Raw genomic sequence first — 17,090 nt, 5'->3', positions numbered from 1 at the left:
TTTGAGTGGTGTATCAACCCATGGTCTTGCTTTAATTATTCATGTCCCCGACCACGGTCATTTCTGGTTAGGGTTTTGTGATAAGGTTATACTTATCCAAAGTCCAAGCATCTGCACTGAGGGTCACCAGTTCATAGTGTCAGGGTTTCTCAGGATTGTTCGTTGCAAAGCTCGGGGGCCTTCTTGACTCGGGAATAGTGGATCCAGGTGGGTCGTTCCTTAATTCAGATTGCAGTGAAGGTTTAACATGGCCAAGTGCCGGGTCCTGCACTTTGGCCACAACAACCCCAAGCAGCGCTACAGGCTGGGGACAGAGTGGCTAGAGAGCAGCCAGGCAGAAAGGGACCTGGGAGTCTGGATTGACAGGAAGATGAACATGATTCAGCAGTGTGCCCAGGTGGCCAAGAAGGCCAATGGCAGCCTGGCCTGTATCAGGAACAGCATCGCCAGCAGGTCCAAGGAATTGATTCTGCCCCTGTACTCAGCCCTGGTGAGGCCACACCTCGAGTACTGTGCCCAGTTCTGGGCCCCCCAGTTTAGGAAGGATATTGAGGTCCTGGAGCAGGTCCAAAGGAGGGCAACCAGGCTGGTGAAAGGACTCGAGCACAGACCCTATGAGGAGAGGCTGAGGGAGCTGGGGCTGTTCAGCCTGAAAAAGAGGCGGCTCAGGGGAGACCTCATCGCTGTCTACAACTACCTGAAAGGAGGTTGTAGCCAGGTGGGGGTTGGGCTCTTTTGCCAGAAGACTTTCAACAAGACAAGAGGGCAAGGTCTTAAGTTTTGCCAGGGGAAGTTTAGGTTAGATATTAGAAAGAATTTCTTTACGGAGAGAGTGATCAGGCATTGGAATGGGCTGCCCAGTGAAATAGTGGATTCTCCGTCCCTGGAGATATTTAAAAAGAGACTGGATGTGGCTCTTATAGTGCCATAGTCTAGCAACCGCCACGGTGGTTCAAGGGTTGGACTCGATGATCTCTGAGGTCCCTTCCAACCCAGCCAATTCTATGATTCTATGTGCCTAATTAGGGTGGGCCCCCACTGTGCATGAGCAGGATTAGGATTCGATTCAATTACCTGTTCTGTCATAGTTACTGCGTAGCCAGCCATTCTTACCCCCTGCTTCACGAAGCTACTGCCATCCGAGAGCCAGTCATCTGCTCCTTCGAGTGGCTCTTCTTTGAGATCTGGGCGACTGGAGTACACTACCTCAATGGTTTCTAGACCATCGTGCTCAATTGGTTCTGCCAGTATTTACTTCTAGAAATGAGGCTGGGTTGAAAACATTAGTCACTTGAATGGTTACATCATCTGATTCGGCTAAAATCGCCTGGTACTTCAGGAACCGGGAGGGTGACAGCCAATGGCCACCTTTCTGTTCCAGTACCGCTGATATGGTGTGGGACACTAACACAGTCATTTTCTGGCCCATAGTAAGCTTTCTGGCTTCTTCTATTGTTGCAAGACGAACGTCTCTTAGGGCACGTCGCTCCAAGGGCCAAACAGGTGTTCCAGCAGAAAGTAACAAAGAGTGCTCCAAGTCTACTGCTCTCAGGGTTGACTAGCCTGGCTCGGTGCTGTTGCTCCAGAATCAGCTAGGCCTCTCTTGCTGGCTTGCTCAGGAATGAGCTGAGCTTGTGAGTTTGACCCTCACCTTTTATTGGCCCACTAATCCTGCTCATGCGCAGTGGGGGCCCGCCCTAATCAGTCACAGGTGGGCTTTACACAAGCTCATGCCCACTACCTGGTAATTAGTGGCACCTGGTTGCCTCATTTCACTACATTCTATGTTTATTATTACTGCAGCTACCACCTTCAGGCATGTGGGCCATCCTTTACTTACTTCGTCTAGTTGCTTAGAGAAGTAAGCCACGGCTCTTTTGTATGGTCCCAATTGTTGGGCTAAGACTCCTATGGCCATTCCCTGGCGCTCACGTGAGAACAGCCAAAATGGTTTTGTTACATCAGGCAAGCCCAATGCTGGAGCTCTCATCAGCTCTTGTTTCAGTCTTCTAAAGGCTGCCTCTGCTTCAGGAGTCCAGACTAGAATAATTTTAGATTGTTTTAACAAATCATAGAGGGGTTTAGCAAGTATCCCATACTGGTATATCCACAGGTGACACCAAACCTGTCATTCCTAGGAAGGCTCGCAGGTCTCTCCCCATTTCAGGCCTGGGCATCTGGCAGATGGCTTCTTTCCTTGAGGTTCCCAGGGATCGCTGTCCTCCAGAGATCTCGTATCCCAGGTAGACCACCTTTTCTTGCACCAGCTGTGCTTTCTGTTGGGAGACTCGATAACTGTTTTAAACCCAAGAAATTTAACAATGAGATTGTCCACTCAACGCATTGTTCCTCTGTTTCAGTTGCTATCAGTAAGTCATCCACATATTGCAGAAGATGCCCTCTCCCTATAGTCGCTCCCACTGTTCTAATTCTTTAGCCAATTGATTTCCAAATATTGTAGGACTATTTTTGTAACCTTGAGGTAACACCATCCAGGTTAGCTGTGTCTTCCTCCCTTTACTAACAAACTCCCATTCGAAGGCAAAAATCTTTCGGCTTTCTGGGACTAGGGTAAGGCAGAAAAATGCATCTTTCAAATCTAACACTGTAAACCAGATCAGATAATCTTTTAGTTTGGTCGAGAGTGTATAAGGGTTAGCTACCACTGGATGTAGAGTCTTAGTAATTTCATTTACAGCTCTTAAATCCTGTACCAGTCTATAAGTCCATTCGTTTTTTTAACTGGTAAGACTGGGGTGTTGAAATCTGATTCACATTCTATTAATAGCACTAATTCTAAAACCTCTCTATCATTGGCTCGATTCCTCTCCTATCCTCTAGTCTCAGGGGATATTGTCTTTTGTTCACTGGTTTAGCCCCTGGTATCAATTCAAGTAACAATGGGGGCAGCTTGTCTTGATTTTCCAGGTACGTCAGTTGCCAGACCCACGGATATGTTTCATTTGTGATTCGTTCGATGTTATGATTACCCAGGTTCTGGTTTAACGCAACTGACGGTTAGACTTAGGGCAGCTATCAGTTGTTCTTCGTTTACCTGGAATTCAAGCTTTTCTTTATCAAATCTTATCACGGTGCCTAAATTTTCTGACAAATCTCTCCCTAGCAGAGGTTTTGAGAATTAGGTTAAATATAAAATTGATGAATACCCATCTGTTTCCCAATTCTATATTTTAAGAGGCTTCAAAAAGAAAGATCTTTCTGGCTGGCCTGTCACCCCCCATAACTTGTACAAATTCATCAGTCTTTGGTATTAATTCTTGATTTAAAACCAAAATATGTGCCCCAGTGTCGATTAAAAAATCCAATTCCATTTTGCTCTATTTTTTACCAGTGGGTCGGCTAGGGGACGACTCACCGGTCCCCCTCAGTCAGCATCATTATGAGCCACAGTAGCCTCTCCAAGTTCCTTGTTTTGCTTAGGGCAATTTCGTTGCAGTGTCCTATCTTGCCAACAATAGGAACATTGATTCGGGGCTACTCTGGCTCGCTGGAGATTTCCTCTTCCTCTCATGGCATACCCACACCCTGTACTCCTAAGATTTGCCTCTGGGAATCTTGGAGTCGATTGTACTGCTGCTACGATCCTTTCAAGCTTCTTACTCTCTTCTTTTCTTCTTCTCTCTCTCTTATTTTGTATACTTTCCAGGCTTCGTTCATTAAAGCCTCTAGGCTTTTATCAGCAGGGATGTTCAAGTTTTTTGTAACTTCCTTCTGATATCTCCACTAGGACTGTCCATCACTATCCAGTAACTGTTGCTTGCTTTGTTCTGACCTAGGATCTAAGGGGGTATATTGTCTCATCGCCGCTCTAAGTCTGTCCAAAAATTCTGACGGCGTTTCATCTTGGTTTTGTCTAATTTCATATAGGGCTCCCCAATTTATCGCCCTCGTATTGCTTTTTCATAAGCCCTGTGTAATTAACCTCCTGTATTGCAGCAATAAATCATATTGGGCCGAGTTGTTTGGGTCACAGTTTGGGTTGCTTGTTAGAAACATGATATCCACCTGACCTGGGTAGCAATGCTGCATGTTCCCTTCCAGTTTTTAAACAAGTTCTTTTTCCATCTCTGTTAATTCTGACAGCATCAGATCAATATCCCCCCAATCGATGTCTAATTCTTTGCAATCAATTTAAACCTCCTGGCAACCCCTTCTGGGTCTTTCCTAAGATTTTTTGCTTCCTCCCTCCAATTGTTAACGTCACTCGTGGTAAATGGTATTTTTACCGGTGCTTGTTCTCCTACTGCTGGGATTACTTGTCGAACGGGGGCTATTGTATAGCTTTCTGGGATCTCTTTCTTTTCTCATTTCTTCCCTCTCCTGTCTGAGTTTTCACCTCTTTCACCTCTATATCTGCCTTGTCTTCTGCCTTATCAGTTTTTGCCTTTCCTGCTTCTGCTTTTACTTTTTCTGCTTCTATTCTTGCTTTCCCTGGCTTCTAGTTTTTGCCTTCTCTTTTTGAGCTTCAGCCTTCTCCAGTTTTATTCTCGCTTTCTCTGCTTCTAGCTTTGCTCTTCTATCCTTGCCATTTCTGCCTCCTTTTCCCTATCTCTTCGCTCAGCTGCCCTGGTGTAATATGGATGGCTAGTTCCCTCTCCGGGATCATTTTTCCAGCCTTTCGGTATCTATCCTGCTTTCTCCTTTTCTAATTCTCTTCCCTGTCTCCTGCAGGGCTTTCTCCTTATCTTTGTCCTTCTTTACTGGTCTTTCTGGAGCCCTTTCCAAGTCTTTGCTTCTTTTCGTCCCCTGATTCTAGGGAGGATCCACTGCTGCACCTCTGTTGCGGTATTGGCAGCGGTACTCCAGGTACTTCATGCCCTGGTACAATGGGCTGGTACTCTTGGAGGCGTAATGGCACTTTCTGTTCATTGTCTTTCTCTTTCAGCTTAAGGCATTGTTTTCCTATGCTACAAGCATCACAACAGTGTTCCTTAACTCTGCTGTTTTTCTGATCCTGTTCTTGTGCTAACACAAAGGGATCTTGAGGTGATACATTTATTCCACAATCTTTTGCCATTACGGCTTATCCCTTAAGGTAAAAAACATGTCTGCGTACATTATTTCATCCCACTTTTCCATCCTACGGAGGAACAGCAGAAGTTGTAGGATGGTATTATAGTTTAAATTTCCACCTGGTGGCCATTTTTCTCCATCATCTAGTTTATACAGAGGCCACATCTTGGCAATATTTCACAAGTAGTCTTTTCCTCATATTTCCCCCTGGAATTCCACTGAGTTCTTTCCAATGCTTTAAAATGCATGCCCAAGGGGGTTTTGGTATTAATTTCCTTACTTTGTTCAGCCCCCATTATGTCCACTTGAGATGTTACAACTGAATGGGGGACTCTCTCTAGGTTACAAATTCTTTCCAGATTTCACACTTTGCTTAGCTTATTCGTACCAACAATCCACACCAATCTCTTCGTCCGTCTCTGGCTGGCCCCCTCACGGGTGACATGGAAACGCAAATCAGGATTCCGCACTCACTGCGCAATTATATTGCGTCTCAGTCACTCACTTTCATTCCAACACACATACTTTGCACAGGTAAAATTTACACAGAATTTTACATGTTGGTCTACCGCCTAGGGTCACAAGATTGTCGCTACAAACCACAAACACTGCCGGTGTCGCAGCAAGCCCCAGTGACCCCCCCCCCCCCCCCCCCGAAGACAAAGCTATAAAACTTTTCTTCAACAGGAACGCATAACCACTCAAAACACTTAATTCTCTTAAAAGAGGCACAACAAAATAGCACAATCAAGAACCAACATACAAGCAAGGGATCCCAGCGTCAATGAACACAGCATAAACAGAAACCTATTATCAATACCACACAGTTCTCCTGGGGACTCAAACCCCGAAAAGGGACTCGAACCCTTCCCCTTCGAAAATCAGAGTTAACCGGACTCGAACTGCCTAACCCTGAAAGGGACTCAGAGCTGGCCCAGACTCGAACCTGCCCAGTCTGGGGGCATCCCCCGCATCCCTGTAAATCCTGGGGGACTCGAACCCCACACAAATCCTATAGGCCTCGAAACCCAAAACAAATATATATAAATACTTTTCAGTATGAGGAAGGTCTGGTGTCCATCGGCGTGTAGAGCCAAGGGAGTAGGGGAGGCTTATCCGACAGAATTCGTTGGGGGGGCACAGAAGCGTCTCCAGGCCCCCCTGGATCATGGCACGATGGAGTCCTGTGCCTTCGTGGTGACCAAAATGAAGCCCAAAAGCCAAGCAAAACTGTTTAGAGACACAGTTTTGAGCCTTTAAACACCAAAGGTATTTATTTTCAGATCCGGGGAACTCCCAGCTCGTGCTGGACAAAGAGTTCTGCGCCCGGAGGGAAAGAGTTAGGGTATTTTTACAGCTACAGGGGAGGTTAACATACATATTCATAGGTTTGCAACACATAATTATAATATTCATGACAGGCGGAGAACTGGGCGGAGTCCTCTCCTGGGAGATGTCTGGGGGGTCTTTGGATGAAGTAAGAAATCTTTCTCAAAACTTGAACTCTTTAACTCTCCTGTTTTCGATGACTTCATACTTTTGTTACAAGAGCGAATTTGGACCCTTGCGATAATGTTTCCCTTATCTGCTGGTTGTGGCATCCTCATCCTTTCTCCGTGCAGGTGTTTGCACTCCCCCCAGTGCCTAGCTAGCCTTGGCAGTGCTTTGTTTTTGATGAACAAGACCTACACTTTTACAGAAGTTAATCCTCCTCGCTGCCTAGTTGGCCTTGGCAGTGTCTTGTTTTTAAAAGCAAGAATCTTTACTTACGAGACAGAAGATGTTCACACTGCTTTAGTGGAAAGTTTACAGGAATTTAATCCCGCCAGGAGTTAACCCTGTCAGGGTCTTCTCTGCTTCAGTCTGCTCACAAGTGGGTGCTGGTGTCTCCTGTCTCAGATTTACCCCTCCTCTGCAGGTGCTCTTTGCAAACAACCATCCACCTCATGGGTCACCTTTCAAGCCACTGACCCCAATGTCACAATTCTGAGGGTCACCAATCCACTCCCCAGTCTCTGCTGGCTGTGCAGCATTACCCTGACTGTGAGAGGAGGGCAGACACCCTGCTGGGTGATAGACCTGAGGAACAGAGCCAGGGCAGTGGCAGCTTTTGCCCTGAGCAGCACAGCCCCTCTGCAGAGCAGAACCAGCAGCTTGGGGCTCTGCGGGGAGCATGGCGGAGGGCTGTGAGATCACAAATGGGACAGTGACTGATGAGATGGGAGCTGACATGGGCTGGAAACTCTTATGAGAGGAAAATGCCATCAGCCGTGTCAAAGTGAGGGTGTACTAACCCATAGTCATTGGTGCAGAAGCCAGGTGGCCTTGCTGTGCAGGTGCTTCGCATGCTGCCAGCCAATGGGCAAGTGGCTGAAGGAGGACTGGATTCCTCCATCCTCATCCTCCATGCCATTGTTCCTCCCTTTGGTGAAATGGGAAGCTGAGGCCCTGTGCCTGAACTTGCACTGAAGGAAGCCTGGCCCAGCAGGCATGTCAGTTTGGCTGCTGTCCCTCAGTCCTTGTTCCCAGCACAAGTCCTTGAGACAGGCTCCCATACCCCAGGTCCAGCCCTTACCCCAGTGTCACCCCAGACAAAGATTCTCAGCTGGGGTCCAGCTGGAGGACTGGGATCCAGCTGTGACCACAGGGGGGGTGAGACCTCTCCTGGTTCTGTGAAGGGCCTGGGGGATTCTGGGATCCTCACAGGGGCAAGGGAGCATGCAGAGGAGACCCTGGGTCTTATCACACACAGGTGAGGCCCTCAAACAAGGTCCCTGACTCCATAGATCCAGCCCAGCTGCAGAAGCCTGGCTGAACAGAGCTTTGGCTGGAGCTCAGGAAATAAGGAGAGCTTATGGGTTTTGGCAGGAGGGGCTGGCCACTCAGGGGGCATGCAAAGATGTGAGACTGGGCAGGGAGGAAACTGGAAAATCAAAGCCCAACTTCAACCCTCAGCCAGTTTTCAGATGACATCAACTAGAGAAGGAGTATTGGTGTGCCTGATGGTAGGAAGGCTCCACAGATGGGACCTGGACAGGTTGGATCAATGGGCTGAGGCCAAAGGTTACTATTAGAGGGACCTGGGGGTGTTGACATTGAGGAACTGGAGTGTGTCCAGAGAAGGACAACAGAGCTGGGGAAGGGTCTGGAGCAAAAGTCTTCTGAGGAGAGGCTGAGGGACCTGGGGCTGTTGAGCCTGGATTAAAGGAAGTTGTGGGGAGGCCTCCTTGCTCTCTACAGCTCCCTGAGAGGAGGTTGGAGCCAGGTGGGTGTTTGGTATCTTCTTCCAAGTAACCACTGACAGGACAAGAGGATATGGCCTGAAGTTGTGTCAGGTTTAGGGAGGTTGAGTTTGGACATTAAGAAAAATTGTGCACCACAAGAGTGTCAGACCCTGGAAGGGGTCATGAGAAAATACAAGTCCTGTTTTGACACATCCCATTCACACCCAAACAGTTCTATTGACTGTATGATGAAATTTCTCTTGGTAGTCCAAAACCAATCACAGTGGTCACCTTTTGAGATTCAAACTGGAGGGAAAGAACAAGAAGTCTCACCCAGAGGTACCCTTGTGTTAGAGATTTCCCAGAGGGGTTCTGGATCAGCCCAGTATTTTGTTTTGAAGGCAAAGCCACTGAGAGCAGAGAGACACCAGACAAGATCTGGAAATGCTGAGAGTTAGGTGAGAAATGAGGAAGGGTGACAACAGCCTGAAGAGAAATTATGAACAGTGTAGGACAGCCTGCAGGAGAGGTGGCCAAGGGCTCTGTCAAGTCTGACAGGCTCAAGAGGACGCGAGGCTTGTCACCTTGCCATCGGAGTTGCCTTGACCATCAAGGTCTACCCGGAAGAATTTTATTTTGACTATGTGCATTGCCCCTGCAATGGTAAGCCAGGAAGTGCTTCAGAAGAACCTTCCCTACACTTGTCCTTGGTCACCTTACACCCCAGTGCACAGGAAGAGACCTGAGGCCTGTGTGAGGGACAGGATTGGCCTTCCAGGCACTGGGGTCAGGGCTTGACCTTTCTGCTGCATCCAACAAACAAAGGGATTTTCTCAGCATTACAGCCACCAGCAAACAGGCTTTTGCCTCCTGCAGTCATGGCTTCTGTCAAGGAGTCCTTGATAATAGCGGAGTCCTTGGCAACAAAGCTGGTAGGCAGGAAACTTTATACTTTGAGGCTCTCAGGATCTGCCTTCCAAGCAACCAAAAAGATGGACAACAAACACAAGGAATACGAGTTTGGCTAAGGAGGCAATCCCAGAGTTGCTGAAATGTTTGTGAGCTTTGACTGCCTGAAGCTGAGAGCAGCAGCATAGGTGAGAAGAATGGGAATAAGAAAAGGGAGTTATTTAAAATTTTAATCTTTTTTACTTACATTAATATGTAATTCTATTTTACATCAGTCATTAAACTTTTTTGTCTCAATCCCTTTTTCCACCCTACTGCTGGGGGAAAGCTGAGTGAGTGGCTGTGTAGTGCTCAGTGTCTGGCTATGGTTCAACCACAACAGTCTTTATTTGGGCCCAACATGGGGCACAAAGGGCTGAGATAATGAGAGATCTGATATGAGCGTGTTAAAACAAATTAGTTCTAATTATTCTCTGTATGGGTTTAACAGTAACTGGTCACCATGTTGGTTGTTTTGGTGTCAGAGCTGTTCCTAGAGCTGTGGGATATCACACCTTCCTTGCTCCTTGTTCTGTCTTTCAGCTCTGGAGCCTGCTCAAGGGCATCATTGGGCTGTGCTGTGTGACACTGATGGTGACACTGACCTGGGACCTGCAGCCAGCATGACCATCTCCTCTGTAATACGAGTGCCATCTCCTGCAGACTGCTAATAATTACAGTTCTCACCATTTCTAGTATGAAAAACCAGTGCAGGAGAACATCCACATACTTCCTGTTCATTTTCCTGGACATTGTTTAAAATTACAGTTTTCCTTTTTTCTTCTTTGTGGAGGGGACTCAATTCCTCATCTTCTCATTCTCCCTATCCGCTAAATGCAATAGTTGAAGTTTTGAAAATTTTTTTATCTTTGGGGTGCCAAAATGTTACGGTCCCACTAGCAGGAACCAAGATGGCCCTGGGTGTGGTTGAGGTCTTTTTTCAGGGTTAAACAACTTCTATGTGTAGTACCTAGAGATCAAGTTAGCTTGCTTGATGTGCAGCAGATGTTTCACATTCATGGATCAGCTGTGCATATAACATCCATGCTCAGTCCATCTCTCCTCATGACCCATCCCATGTGTTCATCTATTCCTTGGTGATTTGGTGGAAGCTATAAAATAATTCACCTTTATGTTGCCAATTCGAGACTCACCTGAGCCACACTGATTTAGCAGCCTGACCCACCTCCTTGTTCTTTGGATATTCTTCTGGGCCCAACTCTCAGGCACATAATGGACTTGTACAGGAGAGGTTCTCTGGATGGGACAGAGCACTTGCCAGGATGAAGCAGCTCAGATCTGTCAGTTGCTCTGCTCCCATTGCTGTACCCATCCCCACGGAGCACTAGAAAACTCTATATACTAAAATTAAACAGTCTCTTGCACATTGTTATCATCCAAAATATGTTCTCAGAGGTTTTGTGATAAATAACGCTTTCCAACTTTTTGGTATATTAGGGCAATGGGAGGGAAAAAATTTTTTGGCATGCTAGAGTGGTATTTTGTGACATCATTCCACCAAAACAATATGGTCTAGATTTAAAAAGTTATCTGAAGGTGATTGCAAAACTGTGAGTATGTGCTAAGAAGGTATTTTTGCATTAAATGTTGCTGTCAATACATGTCCCTATCACGAAACAGGATTTTTCATACAGCTATTCAAATGTCACTGTCTTTTCAAATTGCCTTAAGCAATTACCTTTGGAGAGATGGCAAGTTCAACTTGCTTGAGTCACAAATTGTTACAGTCCCTGCAAGAGTTAACAATCCAGCGTTCTTCTATTTTTATCAACAGTACCAGCAAGAGAGAGCTCCTACTCTATTCCTTGGAATGGATCTGCTCGCTCACACAAAAGCACTGGTAGCTTGGCATGATTCTGCTTCAGACCGATGGCCATCACGTCATGCTACATGAAGGATTCGCACAGATCATAGAATTGTGTGGAGTGATAGAAGCCTTTTGATTATTTTCAGCAACAGATATTAATATTGTAGTGGATTCTCAGTATGTTTATGGAGTGTTAGTTAGAATAGATGCTTGCTAACATTCTCCCCTTCACACTTCAGGGTGGCCAAAGAATCAGAATAAGTGTTGATAAAGGATGGGATCTCCTCCCCAGCGGGGTTGAAAAATGTAGTGTTTAGGTTTTGGTAGTATGGTAATTCCAGCGGCAAGTACTGGGAGTGAGAGAAGGAGTAGGACGGCAGTAATAAGGACAGATCAGACGAATAGGGGGGTTTGGTATTGTGATAGGGCGGGTGGTTTTATATTGATTGTGGTGGTAATGAAGTTAATTGCCCCTAGGATTGATGAGATGCCTGACAGGTGTAAGGAGAAGATGGCTAGGTCTACTGATGCTCCTGCGTGGGCTAGGTTGCCGGCCAGAGGAGGGTATACAGTTCATCCCGTGCCTGCGCCTGCTTCTACAGTAGAGGAAGCAAGGAGTAAGAGGAATGATGGTGGTAGGAGTCAGAAGTTTATGTTATTTATACGTGGGAATGCTATATCGGGGTCCCCAATTATGAGGGGAATTAATCAGTTTCTGAAGCCTCCGATTATAATTGGTATGACTATGAAGAAGATTATTACGAAGTCATGGGCAGTGACGATCACATTGTAGATTTGATCGTCCCCTAGGAGGGTGCCTGGCTGGCCGAGTTCTGCTCGGATTAGCAGGCTTAGGGAGGTTCCAACTATTCCAGCCCATGCTCCGAAGATTAGGTACAGGGTGCCAATGTCTTTATGATTAGTTGAAAATAATCATCGGTTAATGAAAGTCACAGGTAAGATGGCTGAGTGTTATAGGCGTTAGGCTGTAGTCCTTTTTACAGAGGTTTGATTCCTCTTCTTATCGACCCTGTAGTGAAGTTCACGGTGAGTTGCAAACTCATTAATGTGCATTGAGCGTGCACTGGGGTCTGAGTAGATTGAAGCTCGCTGGTTTGGGTGCCTAGCTGTTAACTAGGAGTATGTGGGATCGAGGCCCATCAATCTAGGTCAAGGCTCTGGCTTAATTAAAGTGCCTGAGTTGCATTCAGGAGATGCAGGTTAGTGGCCTGCGAGTCTTATCAGAAACTAAGAGGGTCTAACTCTTGTTTAAGGCTTTGAAGGCCTTCGGTTTGTGGATTATCCTAAGTTTCTTAGATGGAGGCGAGGACTATTGGGGACAGTGGGAGTAAGAGGGTTGACAAGGAGGAGAGTGTAGCAATTAGGGTGCTTGTGGGTTTATTAGTGGTCCATTGTTTTATATGGTTTGTGGGGTTTGGTGGAAGAGTGATTGTTGAGTAATAGGCTAGTCGGAGGTAGAAGAATAGGCCTAGTAGGGATAGGATGGCGATAATTGTAGCGGAGGTGGCTATTTCTTGCTTGGAGAGTTCCTGGATAATAAGTCATTTGGGTAGGAATCCTGTTAGCGGGGGCAATCCTGCTAGTGAGAGTAGTGTTATTATTAATGTAGTGTTAAGTACGGGAGTTTTTGTTCAGGAGGTTATTATTGTTGAGAGTTTGAGGGATTTTGTGGTATTTAAAGTTAAGAAGATGGCACCAGTTATGATGCAATAGAGGTAGAAGGTTATTAGTGTTAGTTTTGGGCTGTAGATGAAGATGATGGTTATTCACCCTAAGTGAGAGATTGATGAAAAGGCTAGGATTTTTCGAGTTTGTGTTTGATTTAGTTCTATTCACCCCCCAGAGCGGCTGAGGCAAGTGCTATGGTAGTGAGTAGGGTTGGGTTTAGGGAGTGGGATGTGAGGAAAAGAATAGTCATTGGGGGAATTTTATTACTGTTGATAAGAGTATAGCTGTTGTTAAGGGGGAGCCTTGCAGGACTTCGGGGAATCAGAAGTGGAAGGGCACTAAGCCAAGTTTTATTGCAATTGCTGTGGTCAGTAGCAGGGATGATGTGGGGTGGTTTAGTTGAGTGATGTCTCATTGTCCTGTGTGTCAGGCATTAATTATGCTTGAGAATAGCAGTAGGGTGGAGGCAGCAGCTTGGACGAGGAAGTATTTGATCGCTGCTTCGATGGCTCGAGGGTGGTGGGACTTTGAAATAAGCGGGATGATGGCTAGGGTGTTGATTTCAAGTCCGGCCCAGGCCGACATTCAATGGCTACTTGAAATGGTGATGGTTGTTCCTAATATAAGGCTCAAGGAGAATGTTAGTTTAGCGTAGGGGTTCATTAATAAGGGAAGGGGTTGAACCATCATTTTCGGGGTATGGGCCGATAGCTTATTTAGCTGACCTTATTAGGAAATAATATAAGGGAAGTATGAAGAGCTTTGATCTCTTTTGTGTGGGTTCAACTCCCACTTTTCTAATGCAGAGTGTTAGGAAATGAGAGGGTTGGTGTACCTCTATGTTCACTTTATCATAGTGACCCTTTAACATTCAGGCACATTTCCTTAGGTAAGGAGGTAGGCCTGCGTAGCAGATTGGTATGCTGGTGTGTCAAAGGCATAGTGCCAGGGTTAGCGGTAAAAAATTTTTTCATAGAAGGTGTATAAGCTGGTCGTAACGGAATCGAGGATAGGAGGCGCGGATTCATAAGAATCCTGAAGATAGGAGGAGGGTTTTTGTAGCCAAGGCGATGGAGAATAGCTCGGTGGGGAGTCTAATATGCTCGGATTGAAGAATAGGATAGAGGTCAAGGCGTTTATTAGTATGATGTTGGCGTATTCAGCGAGGAAAAATAGTGCAAAGGGGCCGGCGGCATATTCTACATTAAATCCTGATACTAGCTCTGATTCTCCTTCTGTAAGGTCGAATGGGGCTCGGTTTGTTTCGGCAAGAGTGGAAATGTATCATATTATAGCTAGGGGTCAGGAGGAGAAGATTAAGTATAAAGGCTCTTGAGTGGTAGCCAGGGTGTTAAGGGTGTAATTTCCGGTTAGAACAATTACTGAGAGGAGAATGATAGCGAGGGTTACTTCATAGGAGATGGTTTGAGCTACTGCTCGGAGGGCTCCAATTAGGGCGTACTTAGAGTTTGAGGCTCAGCCTGACCATAAAATTGAGTATACTGCTAGGCTAGATATTGCAAGGAGGAACAGGAGGCCTAAATTGAGGTCGGCGAGAGAGAATGGGAGGGGCAGTGGAATTCAGATCGTTATTGCTAGTAAAAGGGTGAGCATTGGGGTTGCAATGAATAGAAGGGGGGAAGATGTTGACGGGCGAATCGGCTCTTTAATGAATAGTTTAACTCCGTCTGTTATTGGCTGGAGCAGTCCGAATGGGCCAACGATGTTAGGCCCTTTGCGGGCTTGCATATAGCTCAATACTTTTCGCTCTACTAAGGTTAGGAAAGCGACTGCAGTTAAGATGGGGATGATGTAGGAGAGGGCTATAGTGAGGTATGTCATAGTTTGGGGCCAGATCATTTGTAGGGGAAGCTAGGGAGAGGATTTGAACCTCTGGGTAAAGGGCTTAAGCCTTCTGCATTTGCCGAGCTCTGCCACGCTAGCAATCCTTTTCTAGGATGAGATGAAGGAGCTCCTTTTGTAATTTAGTTGCGTTCATTACTTAAAGAGGGGGCATGCTTGTTGTATTGGCACCACTTTTCCGGTCCTTCCGTACTAGGAAAAGTCAATCATAGATAGAAACCGACCTGGATTGCTCCGGTCTGAACTCAGATCACGTAGGACTGTTAATCGTTGAACAAACGAACATAAGCGGCTGCACCATTAGGATGTCCTGATCAACATCGAGGTCGTAAATCCCCCTCGTCGATAGGAGCTCTCGGAGAGATTGCGCTGTTATCCCTGGGGTAGCTTGGGTTCATTGGTCAGATGATACTGGGTCTGGTTACTGTTAGTACTTTGGTGGTGGCACTTAGTAAAGATTTGTGGTCTTGTGTTGGAGGTTTTGTTATTCTCCAAGGTCGCCCCAACCAAAAAATGTTAGTCAGGGCTCTCTGGGTAGTGGGCCTGCTAGGTTTTGTATTAGGGAGGTGACTAGTGATTTTTAAGTTCCACAGGGTCTTCTCGTCTTATGTGATTATCCTCGCTTTTGCACGGGGAGATCAATTTCACTGATTATCTACAAGAGACAGTTGAGATCTCGTTTAGCCATTCATACAGGTCTCGATTTATGAGACAATTGATTGCGCTACCTTCGCACGGTTAGGATACCGCGGCCGTTGAACATTGGCGTCACTGGGCAGGCATCACCTTCAATACTTGTATGGCTGAAGGCTATGTTTTTGGTAAACAGTCGGGCCTCGGGCTTGCCTAGTTCCTTTTGTAGATTTTAATCTTTCTGGTTAGCGCTCCTGGGTGGGGCAACAGGTTCAGGAATACACGTTCTTGTTGGGGTTTAGGTATTTTGATCTGTTAATAATGTGTGATGTAAGTTTGCGCATAGAGGAGGAGAGTACCTCCAAAGTTAGCTTTATTTTAGCATTGATCCTCCTATTGGGATAGGTTGGGCCTGTTGTAGATAAGGGAGTTGTGTTGTTAAGGTATTTTTATTATGGGGAGCTTTGACGCACTCCTCTATGGTGGCTGCTTAAAGGCCCAAGGGTTGAACAAGTTAGTAGTTTATCGCTAGAGGAGGTTGTATTCTTTTTTAAAGGAGCTGTACCTCCTTTAATTGCTCTTGGCTGGCTGCGGTTGGGTAGATGGCGACCTTTAGGAGCGGGCCAAGGGTGAACTAAAATTCATTTCACAGGCAACCAGCTATCGCCCAAGCTCGGTTGGCTTTTCACCTCTACTGACAAGTCTTCCCACTCTTCTTGCACAGGAGACGGGTTCGCTCAGGATAGCTGCTTGCAAGTAGCTCGCTTAGGTTTCGGGGGGGCAAGCTTAAATTCGTTTGCTTGTTGTTCTTGCTAAATCATATGCAAAAGGTACAAGAGTTAATCTTTGCTGTTTGTAGCTTGGAATTTCATTATTATTTCACCTTTCCCTTACGGTACGATCTTGCTATAGCGCCAAGTTGTGGGAAAACAATCTGCGGAGGCTTAAGGATTCCATGTACGCATCAATATGATTGCAGGAAAATTGTTTATTAGCAACTTGCACTCACTTTATATAGAGAAGCCTTGTTTACATCATCTTATCATGCAGGTGGCTTTGTATTCCAATTACACATACCATTCTCACGGAAAGATTCTTCTCACATAATTATTTTCCTCTTCTGTTGCCAATTAAGTTATCTCTTTCCCAGCAGCTCATTCTCAGAAAGCCTCTAACTAGGCCTCAATAATCATTAACCCAATGTGGCCTAAATTGAAGTAAGTCAGGATTGCTCACAACCTGGATATTTCTGAACTGTTTCCCCAACACCAAGTAGTTCTTTTCTATCACCTATACTAAGTTGTTGTAATGTTTTAGTTTTAAGCTTGCAGTTAGTTTTTGATGCTTGGTTGGGTATGGTAATTGGGCTGGGGGGTAGCTTCAAGGCAATCTGTGTAGTTACAGATATCTCTCAGGTGTAAGCTGAGCGCTTTGGTGTTATAACTATGCCTTGGTGTGCTAAGTGCACCTTCCGGTACACTTACCTTGTTACGACTTACCTCATCTTTGGCTAGAAATTAATGTTAATTACTCATGTGAGTAGCTTGCGAGGAGGGTGACGGGCGGTATGTACGTGCCCCGGGGCCGGTTTAAAGATGGCACCATGATCCAACTTTACTGCTAAATCCGCCTTCTGGGGGTAGTTTCATGTCCCCTTTCGTAGTTTTCTAAGTTAGAAAATGTAGCCCATTTCTTCCGCTCTATTGGCTATACCTTGACCTGTCTTTTTAGCGTGGTTAAGGCTATTGCGTTCACTGCTGTTCTTTCAAGATAGGTGGACTGGCGACGGCGGTATGTAGGCTGAGCATGCAAAGAGCGGCCGGGTGTAGCGTGGGTTATCGATTATAGAACAGGCTCCTCTAGGTGGGTTT

General features: G+C 46.0%; 1 long non-coding RNA gene across 1 annotated transcript; it reads left to right on the top strand.

Moving 5' to 3' along the window:
• The first annotated feature begins 16,032 nt into the window (after window positions 1-16,032).
• On the top strand, window positions 16,033-16,558 carry LOC115600021. Its single transcript, XR_003988770.1, has 2 exons — window positions 16,033-16,140; window positions 16,496-16,558. It is a non-coding gene; the product is annotated as an uncharacterized LOC115600021 (long non-coding RNA).
• Window positions 16,559-17,090: the final 532 nt, after the last annotated feature.

The sequence above is a fragment of the Calypte anna genome, chromosome W, assembly GCF_003957555.1.
Source record: "Calypte anna isolate BGI_N300 chromosome W, bCalAnn1_v1.p, whole genome shotgun sequence".
NCBI lineage: Eukaryota > Metazoa > Chordata > Aves > Apodiformes > Trochilidae > Calypte > Calypte anna.
This window is presented reverse-complemented; position numbering and strand designations above follow the sequence as displayed.